This window comes from Cuculus canorus, chromosome 6, assembly GCF_017976375.1.
Source record: "Cuculus canorus isolate bCucCan1 chromosome 6, bCucCan1.pri, whole genome shotgun sequence".
Classification (NCBI taxonomy): Eukaryota; Metazoa; Chordata; class Aves; order Cuculiformes; family Cuculidae; genus Cuculus; species Cuculus canorus.
Genome location: NC_071406.1, coordinates 15009948 through 15033634, shown reverse-complemented (window position 1 = coordinate 15033634; position 23687 = coordinate 15009948). Strand labels below are relative to the sequence as shown.

Below are 23687 nucleotides of genomic sequence, written 5' to 3'. Positions count from 1 at the left end.
CTGAACGCGTATTTGGTGCCCCTCTACTGGTTTGCAAGAATATGTTTGTTCTTTTAAACTTCCCTTGTACTGACAGTTTTGTCATATTCTGTATTAGAAGCAAATGTTTGCTAGCAATACAAGCTATTTTTTAAGATTTTAAACTTGCTCATGTTTTAAATGACAAAGAATTTTTTTCAGAAATTACTTGTATAGGCACTGAGAAGCTGGAGGAGGGGGAGAAGTAGCATATTTCAAGAGTATTTAGGACTAAATTACTATCTATACAAACGCCAAGCCACTGCTGTGGAGTCAGTTTATCTTTATACAGGCAGAAAGTCTTGGCATTTGGCTTTTATGTATATACAGCATGAATTAAAACAAAGCCATGCATTTTTAAGAGAATTATACTTGGAATATTTGACAAGATTTGTCTGCATCATTTGCCCAGTCATTCTTGTTACTTGCGGTACAATGGACTTGCCTGGGCTTCTCAAGGCTGATCTTGCAAGAGAGGACGAACACCAAAGTCACTGTGACTTTGCAAAAGGAAGTAGTTCAACTTGAACAACTTTACCTTGTAAGACAGATGGATCGGGTGGTGGTGTAACGCTCAAATCAGCTGAGTGACATCTGGAGAGCGGCAGAGGCCTCACAGCCTGATATTGCTTCACTTAAAAGCAGAAAGACCCCCAAAAGCATGTACTGAGTTCTCCATTCCAACTGCCAAGTCCTGCTTCTGATGACACCACAGCCCTTATCAAGATCAAATCAATGCATTATAATTGGCAAAGTCCCACTTCGTCAAGAAGTGCCCAAGATGTTTTCATACTCCTAACATGACTTGAAATCTTTATTGATTTAAATGACAGCTCACACCTCTGGAAGAATACACTAACAACACAAAGCAGGGTGAACTCAGGCTGTGCTGCATTAACCAGTATGTGCTACCAATTCTTTAAAGCTGATGCTGAGATTTAACAGTGAAAAGAGTTGCTCTTTGGTATACGGCCACCAGTAAGGGTCTCATGGCTCCCTCCTAGCCAGAGGGAAGAAACATCCACCCTCTGAGGTAGCAGGCTCTCTGCAATTCACAAACTAAATCCTGTTTTCAACTCAAGATCAGATAATCTTGGAAAAAAAGAAAAGGAATATATGCAATATGGACCAAGCAAAATATGCAAATGTCCAATGACACAGTTCTTCTGACCATTATTCACCGAGTGAGTTGCCAAATCATCCAGTTGTTTTTGTACTGAACTACTCTGCTTCCATGTGGACACTCACATGCTTTGTACGTTTCTTTTCAGTACAGTGACAATGACCATCTAATATTTCTTCCTCGTTATCTAAAACCTTACCCATGGCAATATGCAATTCAGTTTTATTTATCCTTTTTATCCTTTTATTTTTCTTTTTTTTATTTATCCTTTTTCTTTCTTAAAACTGTAACCCATAATCCACTGCCCTAATTTTCAGAGATGACAAATGAGACTGCGTTGGAAATCATGGCTGGTCAAACACCAGAGCAGGACAGACACCATTCTGTACTAAGTAGCAACTGAGTTCATGTTACTAAGATTCACAGTGAATTTGATTTCAATTTCTGGTCAGATCATGTAACCCTTACTCAGAGAAGCTATCGAAAGTGAATCAGTCCTGTTAATGCCAGTGGACCTACTCCCTGGCAAATGTTACATAGTCAAAAAGTCTGTCGGGAAGGAAGGAAGGAAGGAAGGAAGGAAGGAAGGAAGGAAGGAAGGAAGGAAATTCCATGAAAGTACTGCCTTTTTCGCTATTCAGCCTCCCTGGCAAGGGGCACTGCTTTCATACAGAGTCCCAAGATGAAGTTACTGCATAAAAACATAACAAAAAAAAAAAAAAAAAAAAAAAAAAACCCATGCAGCAGCATTTGTCTGCATCTGTCTCTCTTAAGCAGAGAAACTGCATCTCCCTGTGGAGCAGCTGTTATCACGGTGTGCTCCATGCTTCCTAGTGTTGTTAAGATATTCTCACAGATGGGAATGGGCAGAAAGAAGGTAAATAAACATGGACCTTTGCTTCTTCTAGATTTAAGTGAAGGCTAATGAGCAGAACTGCTGAGCTGCAATGACAGAGCTGTGCTGTCACACATTAACAGTGCTTCAGTGAAAGCAAAATCATCATCAACCCTTTGAGAGAAAGATTTGAGGATGAGTATAAGGATATCTGACCCAACCACCTTCATATGCTGAGGAAGATAGAATCTACATCCAAACTAAAATATTATGCCTCATGTGTGTCTCTGCTGAAGGACAAAGACGACTGAAAATATGAGTACTTGCTTTTTCCTCTCCAGCTCAGGCTGGGTTGTTTTCTCTATAAATTTCTGGCCAAGTGACAATTTTCCTGATATAGGTGAGTGGGACTCCAACCAGTAACAGAAAGTATGGGACCAGCTAAAAAGCATGCAGGTTAGGAAGAAAAATGGACAGCAATAGAAAAATAACACCCCCCCCCCCAAAAAAAAAAAAAAACAAGTAAAAAAAAAAATGCAGAGAAAATTGCAGCTTTTAGAGATAAATGACAAAACAGAGAATATATCAGCTTTGAATCCCCAGGAGTTTTGCTGAAGATGGACTAGATAACCTATCCTGTTGAAACAAAACATTTTACCTTACTCCTTTTACGTCCTTCTAGCTCAGCTGCACTTCAAACCCGTCCCTCTTGCTTTAAACTCCTTTTTCTCATTCCTCCTTTTGTTTTCCATTTTCTCTATTTAGCCTAATTCCTCCAAGTAAATTTAGATAAATGAGCCCTGCATTGCCATATAGGCCTATGGTATTGATGCACATCCTGCCACATCCTTACACCCTCCTGGCACCAGAAACCCATCAGTGCCCTGGATTCGATTGCAAGTGAAAACGATCATGGATCAGCCACAGTGGGTGCCAGCATGACCTTGCATGGACCAGAGAAGCAGGACCTGCTCAGGAGTTGTCTGGACCTCTTTCCCTGTCTTATGGTTATAGCCAGTATGAATAATAGCAATTACATGATGCTATCATTTGTTGCCCTTGCACTTCTCGTTCATCTCCTATGTTCATACTCATCCTCTTTCACCAGTACCATCTCACTCATTTCCACCAGAAGGCCATCTCCTGTGGTGGCTCAATGCACTGCCCAGGACCAATGTTTTTTCATTAATAATCAGTTCTACTGCATAAGTAAAAAAAATAGTTAGTGTGAGTAAATAGTAGCAAATGATGAATTAATGGATTAATATACAGAAGGTAAATAAGATCATGTCATTTCAGTTCTTCTGAAAATCCCATAGGGTACCAAAAGACCATGTGATTAAGACTTGGGGTTCTAAGTATTTGCACCACTCCAATGCTCCTGAGTGGCTCTCCAGGGCTTGAGGAAGACAGTAGAAATGACACTCGCAGCCACTCTGTAGGCAGATAGTGATACCGCCCGGGCTCTCAACGTCCAACTTGAAGTCTTACTTGCATTAGTTTGAGCTCACTACTTGAGGTGGCCTGGTTTTAGATCACCATATTCCACATGGACTGCGGGAAAGCATAGAAGACATGACTCAGTTTTTAAGTTTAAACAGCTCTTCTTCACAGCTTTGCTTTTAAAGTGTTTTATAATGGATATGAAAGTGCTACAGGGTAAGGAGAGACTGCTGAACTAACGCACCTTATAAACTACTGTAAGGTGAGAGAAGTTGCTTATCAAAGTAGTTTTTGTTCTTAAATGCTATTTAAGTTTTCATAGAGGAAAGCAATTTCAGAGCCTGGTAATATCCTCATAGAAGCATCACAGACTATGAGTGGTGCACCACACCGTAAACCAATCCTTTCACCACAAGAAAACTTAGTATTCATTTATTATTCATGGGAATGTTGAAGTGAGACAAGAACTTTTTCAGAACTGTGAAACTTAAACTACAAGCAACTGTCCCAGGAAAGACTGCCGGGATAAAACACTTTGCAGCTCATTCACCCACTATTAATTTCAAGGGATAAAAAGGCCAGATCCAGCAACTAGCACAAATGCTGTAGCTCCAGTGAAATTAGGGTAGTTGTGCTGATTTACAGTGACTGAGCATCAGGCTGTTCACAGAACTGAAGCTGGAGGGCACCTCTGGAGACTGTCTAGTCCAGCTCCCTGTTTCAAGCTGTTCTGAAACAGATACAGGTTATAAGAATTCCTTAGACAAACTCTGTGACTGTCACTGGGACAGGTTAAAGCACCATCTGCAGGTATGCAGTGACTGAAAGAAAGCTCTGAAGTAACTATTTTTGAAGGAGGTTAAAAAAAGGAAAAAAATATTTATATATCTGATCCATTTATTCTTGAAAGATCCATCATGAAAGCTCAAACTCTTGGGATAGGGCTTGGATGAAGAGTAACAGAGGGATCCTACCTCTAGCACTTTGCGCCTCATGCACTCAGTGTGGTGTAATGTTAGACCTGTACGGAAAAGCTCTGCACAGCTCTGAGCCTCGTGCACTTTCACCTGCCTGCCAGCCTGAGTCCTTCCACAAAGAAAAGTCCACAAAACTCTGGGTCTACAGCTGGGCCTAACAATAGTCTGGAAGCTGGAGCATAACTCAGAGAAGGTTGCTCAAGTTTATGGACACAAGTCAGTTCGAGTAAGATTGAGTGGAGTTAATAAAAGGTTTAATTCAACACTTCCAGGAACCCATGGAAGGTTTGCTGGATCACGCCCACAGAAAAATGCAATTTGATAGACTACAAAAATAAAATAGATAAAATGGGGATATTTGGGACACTTAATGGAAGTCTGCATAAGCTGCAGAAAAACATGCTGTGGAAAGCAGTCTTTGCTTGGTCCTTTGGGAGAAACCACAGACACTAATAACAGTTCTTCTTGCCCCCCCACTTCATTTTGAAAAGTGTTTGAGCAAAAAATGGAATTACCTTACTCGACAGAACTGTTTCCTGTACATGCAGTTTTAACTACCAGTATTAATAATAAAAGTATCCTCTATATTACTTTTTTTTCCCCTTCTGCTCACATTGCACCAATACAGTCACCAATGACTGAAATGGACTGTCTTCTGATTTGAAGCCCTCCAAAAAAGACAGATTAATTTTCTTACCCTTGTACTTGTGATAACAGCTTCTACGAATAATAAGCACTAGATTTGGGTATAGAGAATCCTTATCAGTAATATTGATTCACGAAGCAATGAAAACACACCTTGTCTTTCAGCTCCCAGGTTAATACAGCATGGCTGACAGTTAGAGAATAACATCTATTTACACAGAGTGAATCTGACCAGAAAGTCATTGGCACAATGTCATTTCCACAGAGTGCCTTTTCGAAGTGTAACCACTAACTGGTTCCTGTAAGTGGCTGATAACTACTGACTTTCATGGCTTAGATTGATCTTAAAGAAATCAGAAAATATCATCAGTAAATATGATGAATTTCTGAAGTGGAATAGAAATAGAAAACAGTCTTAATAGAAGATAAATTAGAAGTAATAGTAACACATTATTAATCACTCTGATGCTGCAGTCCCTAATTAAATAAATGAGAGGATTTTCTTAAAGCTGATAATAGCACTCACAGATATTATTGGGATGGTGGTTCTGTTTTGGAAAGAATCCTTCAGAAAATGGGATGTGAACATTTCAAGTGCCCTGTAAAATTAACTGGGCAAACCAGCACCTTCAGTAAGAGGGACACCCAGTATCACTCCCCATACAGAGTTGTTTTGTTTTTTTAAAAGCAGCAAAAAAGCAGTATATTTAAATTTATGCTAAACAGCTGAAAAAGTCACTGTGCAGAGCATGCAATATATTTGCTGTACTCTAAAACACAAGCATTGTAAACAACCAAAAAAACTATATCTGGAAACCAATACCTGGAAAACAGTAGAGAATAATCCAGGCACATTTCTGAGTCTTATTCTAATTATAAGTCAACGAGGCAGCTTAGACAAGCAGAGTAAAAAAAAAAAACGCTCTTACCCTTTCCTCCTAGTCTTCTGTCACATCCCTACTGAACTGAAATCTCACAGGGTCAGTTGAACTGGATTTTTTATTTTGTGCTCCCAAAATGCATTAGCTGGCAAATGACAACACTGAGTTGCACTTACTATGATCATAACAGCACCAATCTGGATGATTAGCACAGCAGTGGAGACAGTCCAGTTTTAAGTGTTTCATCAAAAAACCTTATTGAACTGCATCCCAACATCTCCAAGACAATAAGCATTACTGCAACTCATTAAACTTCTTTATAGTACTACGTGTTACAACACATTACAGAGCAATGGCAAATAAATAACTGCTGATTAGACACTGCTTTCAACTGCTAAGCAATTCTGCTCTCCTCAATGTTACAATTAATGGCAGCAGTTAATGTCTTAAGTGGTGGAATTGGAAACTCGACTACAATAAGTAAATGCAGTGAAGTTTCAACTGAAGGATATACCCAAACTGCAACATGGCATTGGTTCAGTTGTCCCCATCTCAGGCTGCAATTACAGTTCTGTTGGTCAGAGCAGCAAGGGCATCATTTGTCATCCTAAGGAAGGCTGGAGTGCTATGAAATTGGGTATTTTGGAAAAATGCAGCTGTAGCAGAACATATGTATAAGCAAGACCATGAAATGAACTGGCTCCAAGCCAACATGTTTTTCTCCAAGGAGAAAAACAAGAGAATATAAGTGAAAAAAATCATACTGCACACAGAAGATGCTCCTATTGATATATCCTGACCAGCTTTAAAGGTCAGGATGACAACAATCTGTTTTCTCTCTGGAACAGCTTGATCAATTTGCAGCTCTTTTTTTTTCTCTCCACACTGTTAGCAAAATAGATCTTCTGTTTGGTTTTTGCTGTTTAATTGGTCTCACATTCCTGCATATCCATCTACACAACTGCAGCAAACAGAAGGACATAAACTGGTACATGGATGTGCATATACATTCATGCACGGACTGTACGGGATAGAATATGAACAGCTCAGCTGTACTCCGTAGCACTACTGTCACCAACAGGGATTATTATTCAGTTCAAGACACAGTTTTCTGCTCCCGGAGCAGGAGGAAGAACTTAGCTGTGGCTTTACCACTGCAGTGAATACTGGAATGCGTAGAGGCTGCAGATGAACAACCAGTATGCAAACATGTGAACCTACCAGTCCTTCCTCTTCTTCCAAATGCCAAAAAGAACTGCATGGAGGCATAGACTCCTTCCCTACCACACAGACACACACAGCAGAGAAAGGCTGGGCACTTCAGCAGCTCAGGGAAATTTATCAGCATATGGCCAGTATTGGAGAGTCAGACACAAAGCTTAAGAGTTTTCAGAAACAGCACTTCCTGGTCTCTGGGCAAGATCAGGGCATCTTATCCCAATCCATCAGAAGATGACCTGGCCTTTGTCATCGGTTTCTTGGCAGTACTGGAGCACAGCCCTGACTGTTGAGAGAAATCCAGCTGCAATATTACGTGTGAGGATTACATAGTCTGAAAGGAGCACATCAAATCCTTTTTTGTTTTTCTTTCTTCCCATACAGTCAACAAGGTTACGGTCTTTATTTTCACAGTAATTATTTTTGTGTTCATTTAATCTAATTTTCAGCACTAAACTGGGATAGCTATGTCTATATGCCTTCTGTATGCAATGGCAAGAGAAAGAACCACCATCAGAACTCTTTAGCAAACCTATGAGATTCATGAAGTAAGAATCTAAATCTTTACATACAACATAACTTTCTACCATAGGACTTTATCAATGGCTGATGAAAGACAAATCTGTCGTGGGGGTTGCATTAAGGCTGTGAATCAAAGTCCCATAGATCTTCACATGCATTACCATCTTTCCTTCCAGCAGTAAGGGTCCTTAATTGAATGTACCTTTACCCAACACATGTATAATCAACTGCAGATACTGTCTAGTATTGCTTTGGAGAGATGTAGTCATCTCCCTTATGTAGTGATGCTTGAGTGGAAACAATACAACCGAGGCAGACAAGTCTCTCCAAGATCTGCATAGGATTTTGGCAAGTTATAAATTAATTTATTATTAGAGTTCTCCAACAGTTATGCAAAAAGCAACTGGGCTCAATCACTTCCTTCTAACTTTTTATTTACCTTCTCTGGAGACAAGGATCCCCACATGGCCAGCGGTCAGAGGAAATAAAGTCATGGAGAAGACAGACCCAATAATCAATGGGAATTGTTAAGGGAGTGATTAGAAAAAAAAAAAAAAAAACAGATACAAGAAGTTCTCCCTCCAACCTCTTCTCTCTAGACATGTCTGCATGCATACGTACACCTCCACAAAGGAAACTTTTCTGTTCAAATTTATGTCAAGGAATTAATAAAAATAAGTTACAAATTTATAGCTGTAATATACTCCTAAGGATTATGCTTCTTCTCACATCTGAAAAGCAAAACAAATGCAAAGGCAAACACTACCCTAATGCATGTTTCACTACAGAACAGACTGCAGAAAGAACCAGCAACATGCAACCTCTTGTAAAGAGAAGTGTCAACTCCCCCCTCCCTGCCCCAATCTGAGTATTAGGTTGTTGTTTTTTTTTTTTTCTCCTCTGTCCCTCAGACGAATAACATTTGGCAGTGTTGACACTGTGTTAGGTATTTTCTTCCACTCACATGCAGCTGGTCAAGATAACGTGCAGACACAGAGATCCAGGGAAAAATAATATGCATAAAGGAAGGAACCTCCTAATACAGGAAGAAATGTATTTGTCTGGGTTTGGGTTTCTTCTCTCTTCCACACTGTGAATAAAGGTTTTAGCCATACAGCTTTACTTTTAAATAAAATACATAAATGACTCCCAAACAGCTGGCCTACTTAACACTACTATGTAAACATCTGTTCACATTCATGCATGCAAATAAGTACATCAGCTAGCAAGTCTCTTAGGCTCAGTTTAGTCTTTATCAAGTCCTCCCAGAAACCACTAGGGTGGAGGCCAATGACTGTGTGAAGGGGGAGGAAAGGGAATTCTTAAGCTATCTTTGGAGAAAAGATGGATGATAGAGAATACCAACAAACTCAACTCCCACATTTTCTATTTTACAATATGTTTGCTTTAATGAAGTTTTCTTTCCTGTTTCTTTGTGGCAGTTTCCTATATAGTCACACGTTTTAGCAGTTTGTTATATAAACATTCATTGTGGCAAATTTTTATTCCTCTGTATTCAAATCATCTTTTAAAAGTGTCAGGGATCCCAGGCCTGCTCCTGCTGAACTAAATGGGATTCTTGACATTGACGTGAATCGAAACGGGACTAGGCCGGCTGTACGCCTCATTAGATGCACAATTCAATGGCACCCTCTAAATTCTGCTGAATTCTCCCTTTCAAGCAAATAAAGCAGGTAGGCCATGCAATGTCACTACTACACTTAGATACTTAAACTCAGGTACCTGATGAATTAGCCATCTTCTTGCCTGGCATCTTAGAAAACTGCAGCCCCTGAGGGATTTCCCCTGGCCGTTACTGCTTATTGCAAAGTCAAAGAGAGAAAGCTAAGGTTATTGTTTTGCCTGAGGAATCAAAATATGCTGAGAGAGCATGTTATTCCCCAGACTTACAAGTTTATTGCATTTCTAATTCACACCTAAGGTCACCATATGTCAAGTGAATATGCATTCTGCTGCCATGGCTACTGTCATCATTTTAACTCTAATGCTAAATAGTCCTAGGCTGGAACAACAGTGTCTTAGAAACAGTAAAATATAGTGCTTATAGCAGAAGACTGGTCTTCTGATTAAAGATGGGAAGTTAAACGTTCTGGTTCCACCTTCGGGTTTGTCAGGCTCTCCAAAATCATACAAGTTACTTAATCACCGTGGACCTTTGTTTTCTCATTAGAAAGCCAAAGAACAAAGTGCCTTGAATAAACAGAATAAACAAAGCTAGTACAGCAATAACCATGTCTTCTGTATTGAGAAATGTTAATAAATGAATCAATCCTTCATTTCATTCAGCATTTAAAACCACAAAATGAGGTCTGAAATAAGTTTCTTGTGGCCTGATACGATTATGCCATGATGACGTTACTTCCCTCTGCATAATGCATTACTGTGAATTTGACCACACAATTGTCATTTCTTGTCATTTAAGTAGTCTTACTGTTAAGCAGCCATAATTGTCCTTTGGGTGTTATCTTAAATACATTAAAAAAGAAATTGAATGCTTTCACTGCTTTATAGCTGGGATACTTTTTCAAACCTAATTTCTATGTCTGTGAATTATTCATAATACACTTCAAACAAGCTCTTCTGGATAAGGTAATTGACCTTGTCAGCATGAAGCACCTACTACCTTGCCTTGGGATAATTAAATCTACGATGTGGTCCATTATTTAAAGGTAATGTCTTTTCATTAGGTTAGGCAATATATTATCACTCAACTAGTCACCTAATTCTCCATTTAGCGCATTCAGTTTTCCAGTGTTTTGTCATGGGTTACACTCATCCATAGCAATATCTCACACTAAGTAGCATGGTGTAAAAGTAAGACACAATTCTCTTGATAAGTGGAAGCAGGACTTTGAGGACTAAAATTTCAAGTTTTAGCGCCAGGTCAAAGCTCAGGTACAACTAAGGTATTAGGTGGCAGTAGTGATACAAATTCACATACTGTTCATAGTTATGTGCTCTGAAAGCTATGCTAAAACAGATGTATTGAATTCTATGCTCTAAACTGTCTCAGGTAGTTCTACAGGGTTTTATTTTGCTATGTAGAGAAACCCTTGGTTGGCTTTCCATCCAAGGATTCAATTAGCAATGCTGGCTTTGCCCAGGCTAGTTCTGAAGCATTTCAGCTCTCCGTGTAGCAGATTACTAGGACTCAATTCCGCACTACATATTTCCTTCAAAGATGTTGCTCAGTGAAGACCAAAGTAACCAATTTTTTTTTTTACATATGCATAGAGTGAAAATTTCCTAAACCTAAAGGGTTGAGCACCTGACTCTCCCCTGTGCTCCAACTACTTTGAACCTCTTTAGCAAAATAAAGCAGCACTAAATTTATTTTAGTTAGTCACTGATAAAGTCCTTCTGCATGGCTAAACTCTTGAGTGGCACACTGCATCAATCCCTTTTCTAGCTCTGAAAAATAGCCAGAGATGGTATTCTAATTTATATTGCACCACCCCAGTAATCAGGCTTAAAAGATTTTTCTCTACCTCCCTGCAGTGTGCAGGGCATATCTGCAGGGTATAGTATTGGCTTTTTCTTTACTAGTGCTGAAGTGTTTAGGCTCTGAGTGCAAATACTTATACCTTATATACAAATATAAATTGCAAATACAGCATTAACAAACTATGGATGAACTTGTTAGCTTCTCTCTTCTCTACTTATCTGAATTTTTACAATGATTCCATGTGTTGTAGTTTGTTTTATGCTAAAATGGAATTGTGCAAGATGCAGTAACTAAGGAACTAATATACCATCTTACTTGCCTAAATCAGTGTAAACATACTGAATGGAATGGAACCGACACTGCACATTTTTGATTGTTGTATTTTTTTAGTTGAATCATTTGATACTGTAGCTTCTTTCAAGCTGCACATTAATAGAAAAGTATGATTATGTTAGCTATTCAAAGCTTCTTAATTATGTTATACAAACACAGTTCAGTCTAAGAATTGTTTATCTTGATCAGATATTGTTAATGTTCACTTAAAATCATGAAGCATTGTTTTAGAGCAGAAATAAAGACAAGGGCATCAAAAAGACTTCAAGGTGTTAGAGTGAACATTTACTTTAAAGATCCTTTGACTGAATTCCTATTTGCATGAATATTCAGGAACAATCTGTTCATGCCTCAGGAACATTTCTGTAAACACAAAAATCTCAGTATTGTTGTCCAGAATAATATAAAAAAGGATTATGAAAATTATCAAAGTGAAATTCAAATGACATTCCAGTAGAGTAGGAAAGAAATAGGTGCCATTTATCACTTTCCACCGGCTAAAACAAACTAGCCAAGGAAAGTATTGTTCTAAGCAAGATTACCTGCAACTGTCCTGTCTGCTATATCATATTTCATAACGGTTGACTGCCTTCTATGGTGCAACCACAGTTGTGTACTATACGTTGATAGCTCCTGTCACTATAATACAATTATCCTTACCCATTAGTTTCTGCTTTTGTGCCACAACCCAGCAACTACAATATTACAATGTTTCTAACGGTCTATTTCACTTTGTTCATTTACCTATTAATTTTGGCTATGGCATATTTCATGGAACATAAATTTCATCCTCTGAAAACATGACAACCTGTAGTACAATATGGTCAGACAGATTCTGGAGCTTTGTATGGAAGTAAAATGAATTGTCCAGGGTGGCATTTTGGAAAGAACATACCTCCCTCTGGAGGCATCAGTTGTATCTAAGGCGATTACTTCAGCAGTATTAGGATGTAATTATTCACTCAATAACATTCTGCCTTTATTGAGTAAGTTCTTCGAATGTTCTGCAGATAAACTGGTAGCCTGAGTCTATATCAAGAGACAGTAAACAAAATGCAACACATTCTCTTTGTTCGAATCCAGAACACAAATGTGCACTGAGAAGGAAGTGACCTAACAAAGCTTTAAACCTGGAGCCTCTGTGAAACAAGACCCCAAAACAGAACCTGAAGAACGTTCATTGCCAGGAGAACCTTTTCCAGTTCAGTAATAGATATTAGAATAACAAAACAAATGGACCAAATCGACTTTTCAGAGCCGGAGAAAAAGCCAAAGGGAGCTGAAACAGAGCCCACTTCAGGGGAAGACAACTTGTTCTAGAATCTTACCTTCTGCATTCAGCATTAGCATTCAGTCATGAAAATATTTCTCTGAGGAACAACCCCTAAACTTCTGCCACACACTAAAATAATTTCATCTGGATAAAATCTGAGAGCTTGAAACCACAGTGGCAATGGGAAGTAAACAAATGCTAATGTAGAGAAAGCCTTTATATCAATAGCGAAAAATAACCAGCACTAACTTTTCTTGTAACAGGTGTGACAAAGATCCATTTATCCCAGGAAGTTAATTACAGTAAATCTTTACTTTCCCTCCTAACCTATCTGCACGTATCTACAAAAATACACAAGCACATACTATCCAAAAATGAAAGCACTCTATCCATCTAAATAGGTAATTCTATGGACTGTACTGACCATTTAAATCAGCAAATAAAATTAGTATTTAAAATAAACATATCAATAATTGATGTCACTTTTTCTTCAGAACCACTTTTCAGATCTCTACTCATTTTTTAAAACATACCACCATAGGCTTAGACTTATCAGTAAAACATAACTGTCAGGCCTGAATTAGGTTCAGTAATAATCACTGACAAAAAGAACAGCCAGGAATCATTATCATCTTTTCTTTCCTACCAACAAGTGCCACTACCAACATTTTGATTGCATTGAAGGACACAGCCTGAATAAAAGGAATAAAAAATGGAAACTTATTGTAGACTAAGCGACTGGGAGCACTTTCCATTCACTATTAATGTTAACATATTGGAATCACTACATGTTGTAAATTAGAAAAGTCATTTTGAACTTTTTTTGGTACATCAAAGATATAAGGAAAGGGGGCCATGGAACTAACCATCTTGGATAAAGAAGCAGGCAGCATATGAAGCAGACAGGCACTGAATGTAGCACAGCAGCATGTGTCCAAAGATCTATGATAGACTGATGGGTACTGATGAAGTCCAGCTGTGTTTAGGATGGATATACATTTGCTTTAAGTTTTTGCTCCTATGCGAGAGAGGAGAGAGACATTTGTGTATCTGGCATGGTGAGAAAATCATGCATGTGCATCTCATTTTAGCCCAAATAAAGGTTTCCTTCTAGCACTGGGACACTTGGAGTCAGAGAGTACCGTAGAATTTCTATGGATTCAGGCTGGCTTTAGATATTAATATCCATCTGGTTTTCTAGAGAACTGAGACATATTGAAACATGTTACTTAAATGTTGGTGCACATGTGTGTCCCTTGTTCAAGTAACTCATGAACCCAGTGGCCAATTCCAAGTACATGTGACTGAGAAATATATTCCTACAGGTTTCATGTACTGCCTAAGCAGAGAACAGAGAGATCCTTCCAGTACCCAGCCTAAGAAAAGGCTGCAATGCATTTTCAGTTCCCAGTAGATATGGATTCCCTGTAGACAATCTATACAGAAGCTCAACACTAAACCACAAAACCATTGGGGGTAAAAACACATCATTTATTATTCTACCATTCATTGAGCTACTCTTTTAGAAAAAATAAACAAAGAAGCAATGTACTAAACTGCCAAAAAAATCAGTAGCGTAGATTGATTTGGGAGTTGGGAGAGATATGTTTGCTCGGCAGACGTATGAAAACATACAATGTTTAATTAGTTTAATCACATTCTGTTCAGAAAGATATCAAAAAGTTGGAAGTATCACCTTCAGTTGCGTATCTCTGTGCCTGGAAGAATTTGGGCATCTCCCTTGGGCTGAATGCATAACTTTATAAGAAAGCTACACTAAGACTACATGGATCCCATGCTAGATATGCAGGCCTAGTTTCAATAGCTCTAACAGTGGTCATTTCCAAAAACAAGGGCACTATTACGTCATTACATGGAGGTCCTTCTTGCCAATTACAAAGGAAGACAACACCCTTGTAACACAACTACACCATATACTACAATCACAGGTATGACCAGGCACACGTAGAATAGTTGCAATCGTCTCTGTCTAATCAGTGAGGGTAAGAACAGCCATCTATCAATGGTGGCATAATCGCAGCACTGAATTAGCACTACTGGAGACAAAATCTGAAGACCAGATTATGAATCCCTGACTGTTGCACCTGGCTGTGTTCACGCTTACACCTAGATTCAAGTCATCATGGCTAAGCTAACACTTTCTGCATGCATTGCAGTCATTCTCAGGTGAGCTTATCTTTCCTCAAAACATCTATGAATGAGAAAGACAGGACTGTCCATATGGCATCTGAGTGTCTAATGAACAAAGTAGGCTTAGGTTCTCGCACCTCTTCCTTTACAATCAACCACTTCAGCAAAACAAAATCCAAACACTGCCTGGGAGATGAAGAGGAAGAAATCTGGATGCTTTATTGTTGAGATTGGTGATGATATTCCTGGACTACAGTGCAGAATCACAGCTTGCTTTCCTTCCCTGGCTGAATATACCAAACATCTCATTATACCTCACCCAAATATACCATTATTACCCTTGTAATTTGGTAGATCCATAAAAATTTACAGAATCATGCCTTCTTTGTTAAATCACCATAACTGGGTTAATCAGTTCACTAAGAAAAAGGAATATACCTTTAAGGGATGGCATGTTCATCCTTCCACTAACAGCACAAAGACAAGGTGCAGCAGGTACTTATATAAATCTTACTCTTTGAGTGAAAGTCTTCAGAGGTGTTAATTTGGAAAGAAATACTCCTCTTATGGTGGTTCTTTGTGAATGCACAAACTCGGCCATTGGTTTTAGGGTCATACCGTCAAACAGATCTAATGGCCTATACTGGTTTCAGGCAAAACTGTCATCAGTAACAGCCTCATCCCTCAATTTTCTTGTCTGCTAAATGAGGTGAGACAACTACCTTTACAGGAGGACTGCAGGGATTAAGTGTCTTCCTAAATATTATTAAAAAAATTGGAAAAAAAAAAAAGTCTTCTGGGACTTTGGAATTCCGCTTTTGAGAACAAAAGAAGAAGGCTCTTGATGTTGCTGTGAATCCCGGACAGTTCAGGCAGGAACACACTCCTCAGCTAAACCAGTCCCTATTAAAGCCTGAGCCTTCTTCCTATCAAAGGGGCTTGGAACGAATTCATGGTCAAAAGTTTTTCATTTTTGTTCTCAATCTTTCTGGCCTAGCAGATATGAAAAAAGCTTCCCTAAAAAAGTTTTTAAAGGGTTATTTTCTCCCAGGTCACCACATCTTTCTAGCTACTTGTCTAATTTCAGTCAGATCTGATCCCACCCAAATCAATCTGTGTTGGTAGGAGGTAAATAATTCTCAATTGCTTTTAGATGCTACTTGTGAAGGAAGAAGTACACAACTTTTTTCCCCCACAAGGTCTGGAGACGTTTTTTCTGAGCATGCTTGCATACTCCCTATATTTTAGGGTTTTTTTCTGACAAAAGAGAGCAACAGACACTTAGAAAAGCTACTTTTATGCTTCCCTTAACATCAGATAGTTCACGTAAGCAAAACACTGAACTAAATACTCCTAGGGAAGGCTCTTGTTCTATCGCTCTTTGAACACCAAGCACAAAGTAATCTGAAAATACAGCTTTCAGCTGATACTCATTGCCTCTTTTCTCCGTCTCTGCCTTCACAGTTAAAAACCAGAAAATACTTTTCCCATAGGCTATCTTCACACTATAAAGAGGGTAAAATTCCTGGACTTATGATTTACAAGCAGGGAATCTGAATTTAACTTCATGTATACAGAATAAAAACTTGACTCCTTTTTCCACAGGTTTATATCTTCTTTCACCCTAACAGCTCTATATTATTATGCCATTGTCCATTTCATGTATAGCTTTCTAACGACTCTGTCTTCCTCAATAGCTCAGACCAACTAAAGCAAGATCAAAGCCTATGGGCTCCATCCGATCTGATTTTCAGCGAGTGCCTTGCATCGCACATACTTTTTTTCCCCAGATCTAAAATAGGAGTCAAATGAACTCAAAGCACACATAAAACTAAGAGATTACAACCCCAAATGTTCTGCTAATCTCAAAGATAATGTGAATAGAAATCTAAATTACTATTGCTTCAATCACGTGGCAACTTTGTAGAAGCAGTCAGGTGAGTGCTCTTCCACCACTATGATTTACATCTTCTGTTCTTCAGAATCAGAAAACATGACTCTCTGCACTAGCTCAACTTTGATGGCGAAATTAGTTTAATGTTAGTAAGACAGTTTGAGTCTAATGGAGTCCAAGATGCCCAAAGTAGGACAACCAAATGAAGCAGACAAATGCAAGTGTGATGAAAACACACTCCCCGCTGTGGTTTTCAGGGGGGAGAAGGCACACTTTTCTGCTCACGCAGCAGTACTGTTTTCTTTCTTGAATGGAGGACAGGTTGCTGTCATAGTTAATGACCCATTAATATAACAAGCCATGTATTAGCTGTTTGTTTCTAATTGCCATTATTTTTTTAATTGTTAACAGTATGCTGAGTACTGCAGATTTGACTATAACTGCTTGTGATTACAGGAATGCTGGCTAAGACAGCCTGAAAAAAAATTGTATTACTCTTCCCTTCTTCAAATTGTGAGTATGAATAGCTTACACAAGTGGGTGTCTCAAGGGAGAGGTATCATTAGGACATATTTGGTTCTGGCAGACACGTGGGTCTCATAAAGCTATCCATTTCCAAACTCTTATTTGGACTGCAGAATTCCCTGAACTCGAGGTTTCTTCATTACTGAGCTATGAGTACTTATACCATTGCACACGTTTCACAGTTTGAGCAAAGGATGTCATCAACTTTACTCCAAACCAGAGGCTCTTAGGAAACAACAGTCCCAATCTAATGGATTACAGAGGTTAAGCAAACATCTTGCAGCATCAGTTCACAACACTGACTTCCTTGCAGAACTACCAATAACAAATCACACAATGACTTCCAGATTCCAGGTTCAAAATCTGTTGTCTAGGTTTACATTTCATTTGCTTGCCCTATGTATCTTCATCATTACCTCTGCTTCCTGTATACTGGGAAAAGTACTTTAGAGTAGAAGTCAGTAGATGTTTGGACTAACAAATTTGGTTTCTAGGTAAACTGTAAAAGGTATCTCAAAAAAAATAAATAAAAGTGTAATTCCAGAACTGTTCCTTAAGGCTTAAAACAAAATAAAATGAACACACAAAACAAATCAACAAAACATTCAAGAGGGAAAAAAGAAAAGAAAAAAAAAAAACAAAACGAAAAAACAACAGAAATATACAAGACAGCAGTAGTATGAAGGACATATTCCACAGAAGCAGGCAGGAGTTAGCTATATAAACTCCTTACTCATTCCTACCAGGACCCAACTTGAGAAGTGGTTTTAAATTCACCTGACACACAGTGCCTAAAGCAAACACAGATAACGGTGCTTCACTGTTCACTGGAATAGTCCCAAGAGACTCGTGCCCTTCTGGTGTCTGTCCAGAAGTACACGAGACAGCATTAAGCCTGTCCTCTTCTGCAGCAGGGTTCAAGGAGGGAGCATGCTTACCTCCCACTTGGTTAGAAATCACCGAGTGTATGACTGAGCAAGAATTTCTTCCCATGTGTTACCCATTGCTTGGCCTTTTGGCTGCACTGCAGTCTCAGAGAAGCACAACAAGACTATAGGATAAGTAATGCAAGCAGCTGCCATTCATTCCTTGGAAACTATAGCACACTTAACTCAGGAGGAATTGCATACAGAGAGGGAAGTAAACGGTCAGAAATAAGACAACAATATTTCCTTTACTCACAGGTGTATGCATGCTGGATGTCAGGTTACCTCCCTCACACAGCAGGTTTTTTAGTTCTGCTTAGACCAGCTGCATCTTAATCAGCTGCACACTACTAACAATACAGCATCTTTTAAAAGGGCCCCTAAACCTGTCCCTGCAAATGAGGGGTTTGTTGCATTATTATGGAGAACTCTGTTCAAAACTCTTTCAATATGGTACAAGTTATTTAAAATGCTGCTTGTGAGAAGCTGTCAGCACTGCCACTTTGGAGGGGATAGACAAGGTACGGCGGCGGAAACACAGATGGAAAGTCAATCATTCAATCATTGTCAAGAAGGGGATCCTAATTACTAAAGAATAATTACAACATACAATTTACACTTTCCTTCTATCCACCACTCTCGTCAGTATGAACAACTTTTTGAGGGCGGACTGCCCTGTTCTACCTTATTTTGTGCAATGAAAAATAGTCTCCTGGTAATGCAATCACAATTTAAAGTACCTAGAATGATAAAATGGAAATTATATTTGAAAGGCATAAAATAATAGCGAGCAAAATCCCATTGCTAAATGACTGCTTGTTATGGGTCATTTTATATCACCTCATAGGACATTTATGTAAAAAACTTTATCAGAACCAAGGTTTCACTCCCCTTTCTTCATAAAGATTTAAACCGCTCCAAAAAGTGGTGTCCCCATTATAAGAAAACTTGGTGCAAGCCATGCCTCAAAATACTGTGGATCAGTCCTGTTGAGAGAAATACTAGAGCTAGTGAAGGTCCAAGAAGCACAACTAAAAGGATTACAAAAGCACTGAATGAGTACAGAACTGTGATTCACCATATCCTACAATACCAGAACTCGGTGCACTGAGTAAAACATTATTTTAAAACACAATAAAAAAAAAAAAAAAGTAGTTGTGAACACAGCAAGTAGGAAACTCCTGGAACTTGCTTCCCTAGGAGACTGCAGAGGCAGACAATATAATAAAGCTCAAAAAGTGATTAGACAAATTTATGAACAGCACATCCATAGTGGATAATAAAAGGGATTGCAAATGGCATAAACTCAAATGCTCTTAATTGAGTAACTGTGGGCAATGGGAATACATTGAGGAATGTGCTGAAAACATCCAGACTTGTGTAGTCACCCTCGGCTGCGTCTTTCCAGCAGCCACTATTGGAGGCAGGACATTTTTTACCATTTTATGCTCTCCCATCACTGGAGATCTTATCTGGAACTAAAGAGGGAGCCTGCACAAAGAGCTCTAGCAACATACAGGGCATAGATAAACCACCACTGAACTGTCTCTGCAGCAGAATTAAGCCCAACCTAAAGTTTAAACTCAGAAATTAGGACACACTCCCTGCTGTGAAGTAGCAATACATCTTTCTCTCCATTTAAGAGCAGTACAAAATGTAAATGCAGTGGTTCATAGGTGAGGGCAAACAGTTGCTTGGCATAAGGAGTCACAGATCTGGAGACAGACGGCATGGGGTGCAGCCAACTTAGCACAAAGATGCAGGTCTAGCTGTGAGGAAGAGGATACAAGAGGAGGTGGAAACCTGGATACAAGTCATATAATACTGGGGCTTGACAGAATTTAAGAGGGACACTCGGGAAGTTCAGGGAAGAGGTGCCTCATTTAGGAAGGATGAAATCAAAGCTTCAGGTGACATGGTGCGGGAATTCTATTTGAAAGAAAAGTAAGGAAGAAGGTAGGAAGAAAACACCACCTATTGACATTCCTATTTCTTTGATTTTGCTCTAGGACTGATCTTTTCTCAGTCCCTGCCTACGCCAGTGTGCTATGAACTTGACAGACTGTCAGACAACTATTGTACAGCAAGCTATCCTGTCACCGATACAGCCATCACTGTGTTAAGTCTTTGATATGGTGGATGTGAGGCAGCTTCCCAAATGCTAAGCCTCTGAGTACATCCACTGCTTCTAGAAAACTGAGCAAATTCAGTCAGAGTTGGGGGTTTGTTCAGTTAAGAAAGTGTTTTCATACCTTCAGATATCTTGTATGCTAGCAATTTAAACAAACATGCAAGTGCGCACATGCACTTATCCTTGTACGCATACCCTTCTCCTAAATATTACGTGAGACCCTCCACAAAGAAAGGAAATCAGAGCTCCAGGGGCCTAAATTTCTTTTCAGATTCCCAGAATACATACAGCACGCTCAAAAGTAGCCCAGGCTTTCCTCCCTGTCATCTCCTGCTAGCTTGCTTTGGTCTGTGTTTCTAAGGATGAGGCAATGGTAAAGTCTGCAATTTTTTGCTAAGAGTGTGGATGACTTTCCTAATTAATGCCAACTGTCAGATTTGCTCCAGTTATGTGGGTGTCTCTCCAACAGGCATGGAGAAGTCACAAGAGACTTGCAATTACTGGTCATAAATTATAAGTTTCATTTGCCAGCATCATGAGAAAGCCAGCTACTCCTTTGATGAACAGACATCTATTCTGATGTTCACAAACCTTCTGAAAATCTATCTGATGGCAGAGATGCACAAAAGTGCAGTTCAGGGCAATTTAATTTTAGTTTCAAAGACATGCTTGCAGCTAAGCCGTAGTATGACAGTGAGAACTGATAAGGCTGTTCCAGACAGCAGGAGGTGGAGATGAGTAAACTCCTTTGCCAACTGCCAGATTGCATGTCTGACACATTGCAGATGTAAATCCAAGTAACTCAATGGGACGACTACACTGAATCACACCCGCTGAGGATGTGCCTATGTCTTCAGTGTAAGAGGTAGTAAGAAGAGAGGAAGGAAAAAACTCTTGATGAAAACTGGAACAATTTTATGCAAGCCAGGAGGCTCCTGTGATTTCTTTCTGAGGCTGCCCAGTGCACCACGCTTGTCCCTTTGCACAGGCTCATTTCCCCAATATCAATTGCTATGTTAAAATACACATTTTGGCATATTTGCTAGTGAGTAATTTTACGAATGAAAAATTAAAAAGAATTATTTTTATTGCTCCTTTGTGAAACATGACATTGTTTATATCTTGAAGACAAGCATGTGAGGGTTTGCTGCTACCAGCTAAGATATCCTAATCACGTATTCCAACTCCTCTGAAAAAAAAAACAAAACCAAAACTAAACAAAACCAAACCAATAAAAATCCAACAAAGCCCAAAATGAGAGGAAGCTCAGACATCTGAAGGAAGATCTGAAGTGCTATTCATCAACCATAATTGCATATTGTGATACTCTGGCAACACAGAGAGAATTTAGGGCTTTGATTAATCTAAAAGCTAGGCCGAATCAAGACACAAACCCCAAGACCTTTAATTTTTGTTCTGTTGCTCTGACCCCAGCTTCTTCAAGCCACTCCTGGGCATAAACACCACACGCGGGAACCTTCTGCAGTGAGTCCAGCAAAACGCCCTAGGTTTATTCACAATTGTAGCTCATCTCCACGTTCAGGAATGGAAATTCTTTAAATCTGAGAATTCTTCAAGACCCCTATAGTGTTCAGCACCACTGTGTTTCAGAGCTCTTCTATAATATAGCAACAGTTCACCTCAAAACAAATAGTTAATAGAACTATTTAAGGCTTGGGGCGGGGGGAGGAAATGCCTTTCTATCATTTAAAAACAATACTCAGCTAAGAACATATTGTTACCCATACCTTGTAATTTCAAAAACTCAAATGATTTCTTTTTGAGCATGTTCTACATCCTGCCAAACTTACAGTGGCGGGCTATTGAGAAAGTTCAGGACGAAAAAACTGAATGTGTAACTAAAAAGCATACAAAAGGAATAAAAGAAATAATGATAGTATCTGCCACATGCGCAGAACAGCCCTGTAAGTTTTTTTCTGATTTAACAACTGGAGCTGTACTAAAGAGTCATGAATCGAACAATTCTTGTTTGGTCTACTGTCAGGACCACAGTGGCGCTGCAGCAGCTGCAAGCCAGGCTGACGAACACCATCCTTTTGTCCTCTCCCTTGAGAAGTCAGAGTCGCAACTTTGGTCCTGGACAAATGGAGAAGGAACTGTCTGTCAGGAACTGTCTTAAGTCTGACTGCTAGATGGTAGACAGCTCTAGCCCTGAAGCAGGATAATTTTTATACTGTTAGTTTACACAAGATTATCACTACTTTTTCCTTTTTTATTTTTTTTTTAAGGAGAAATGGGAAGCATCCCTAGCTTTATAGAGGCATCACATACAAGAGGCATCTCAAAATACACTCATAGTGTACTTTGCTGCATACACATGACCAAGTATCTCACAGATGTGTAAAAGTAAACATATACAGACCTGCTGTAATATTGTGGGCTTCATCTTAAAAATAATATTTTGGAAATAATCACTCTGAGATTACATTTTTATAACATGACAAGTGTGGTGTGGGATACAGAAGCCAGCAACACTAAAGGTACTTGTAAGCCATTAGTTCCTCCTCTTTATGAGCAGTTACACCTACATTTTGTTTTCCCTTTGTGCTCTATCCTGGATGCTGATTGTAAGGTATTAATGATTAGCAATACAAGCAGTTCTTGGTTACTAAATTTTAATGATAACAAAAGTCATAATTCACGGGTTTTAAAAATAAACTGGCTGTAAGGCACCTGATGAATGGATCTATAAACATTCAGTGTTATAGTAACTTTGCTAGAGCCAGGAGGGTGTTCGATATATCTCATTAGGCAATGTCTTTTTAACATGATAGGAACTGCCATTGAAAGCTCCCCTTAAGGTTTTCTGTAGGATTTTTTCTAACCTACTAACAAATATAAGAGTTGTTGATAATGAAGTAACCACCAGGACCATACAGACAATACAAGTAAACAGATGAGACTTTGAAGACATTCAGAAGCCTGCCCTTAATGTCATTTATCCCTCTGGATAAGCAAATGTAAAATCTTGAGCCTAGGAGAGAATTCAGTAGAAAGCAGCAATCCTGAGTAGCAACTGGAGATTTGTTATCACAGAGAGAAACAAACCTCAGATCAGACCCTCTGCTGTCTTGTTGCTGCTAAATTAAATCGGTGCAAAAAAACCTTATTTCTTCTATGACAAGGGAAAAATTAGTTTTGCCCCATTTTGCCTCAAGCATGGTACCACCAAGCACCTTAAACAACATATTCTGGATTATGAGGCTTGGAAGAGGGTACATCCCTCCTCTCCAGAAACATCCTAAGATTCTGGAGCAATCTAGATGCTTTCTACCTTTAATACACAGTTAAAAACTGTAAATGAA

At 39.0% G+C, this 23687-nt stretch overlaps 1 protein-coding gene across 2 annotated transcripts in view; it reads right to left on the bottom strand.

The window, feature by feature from the left end:
* CNTNAP5 (contactin associated protein family member 5) overlaps window positions 1-23687 on the bottom strand; it is a 284769-nt gene that overhangs the window by 65420 nt on the left and 195662 nt on the right. The gene's annotated exons all lie outside the window — the stretch shown is intronic.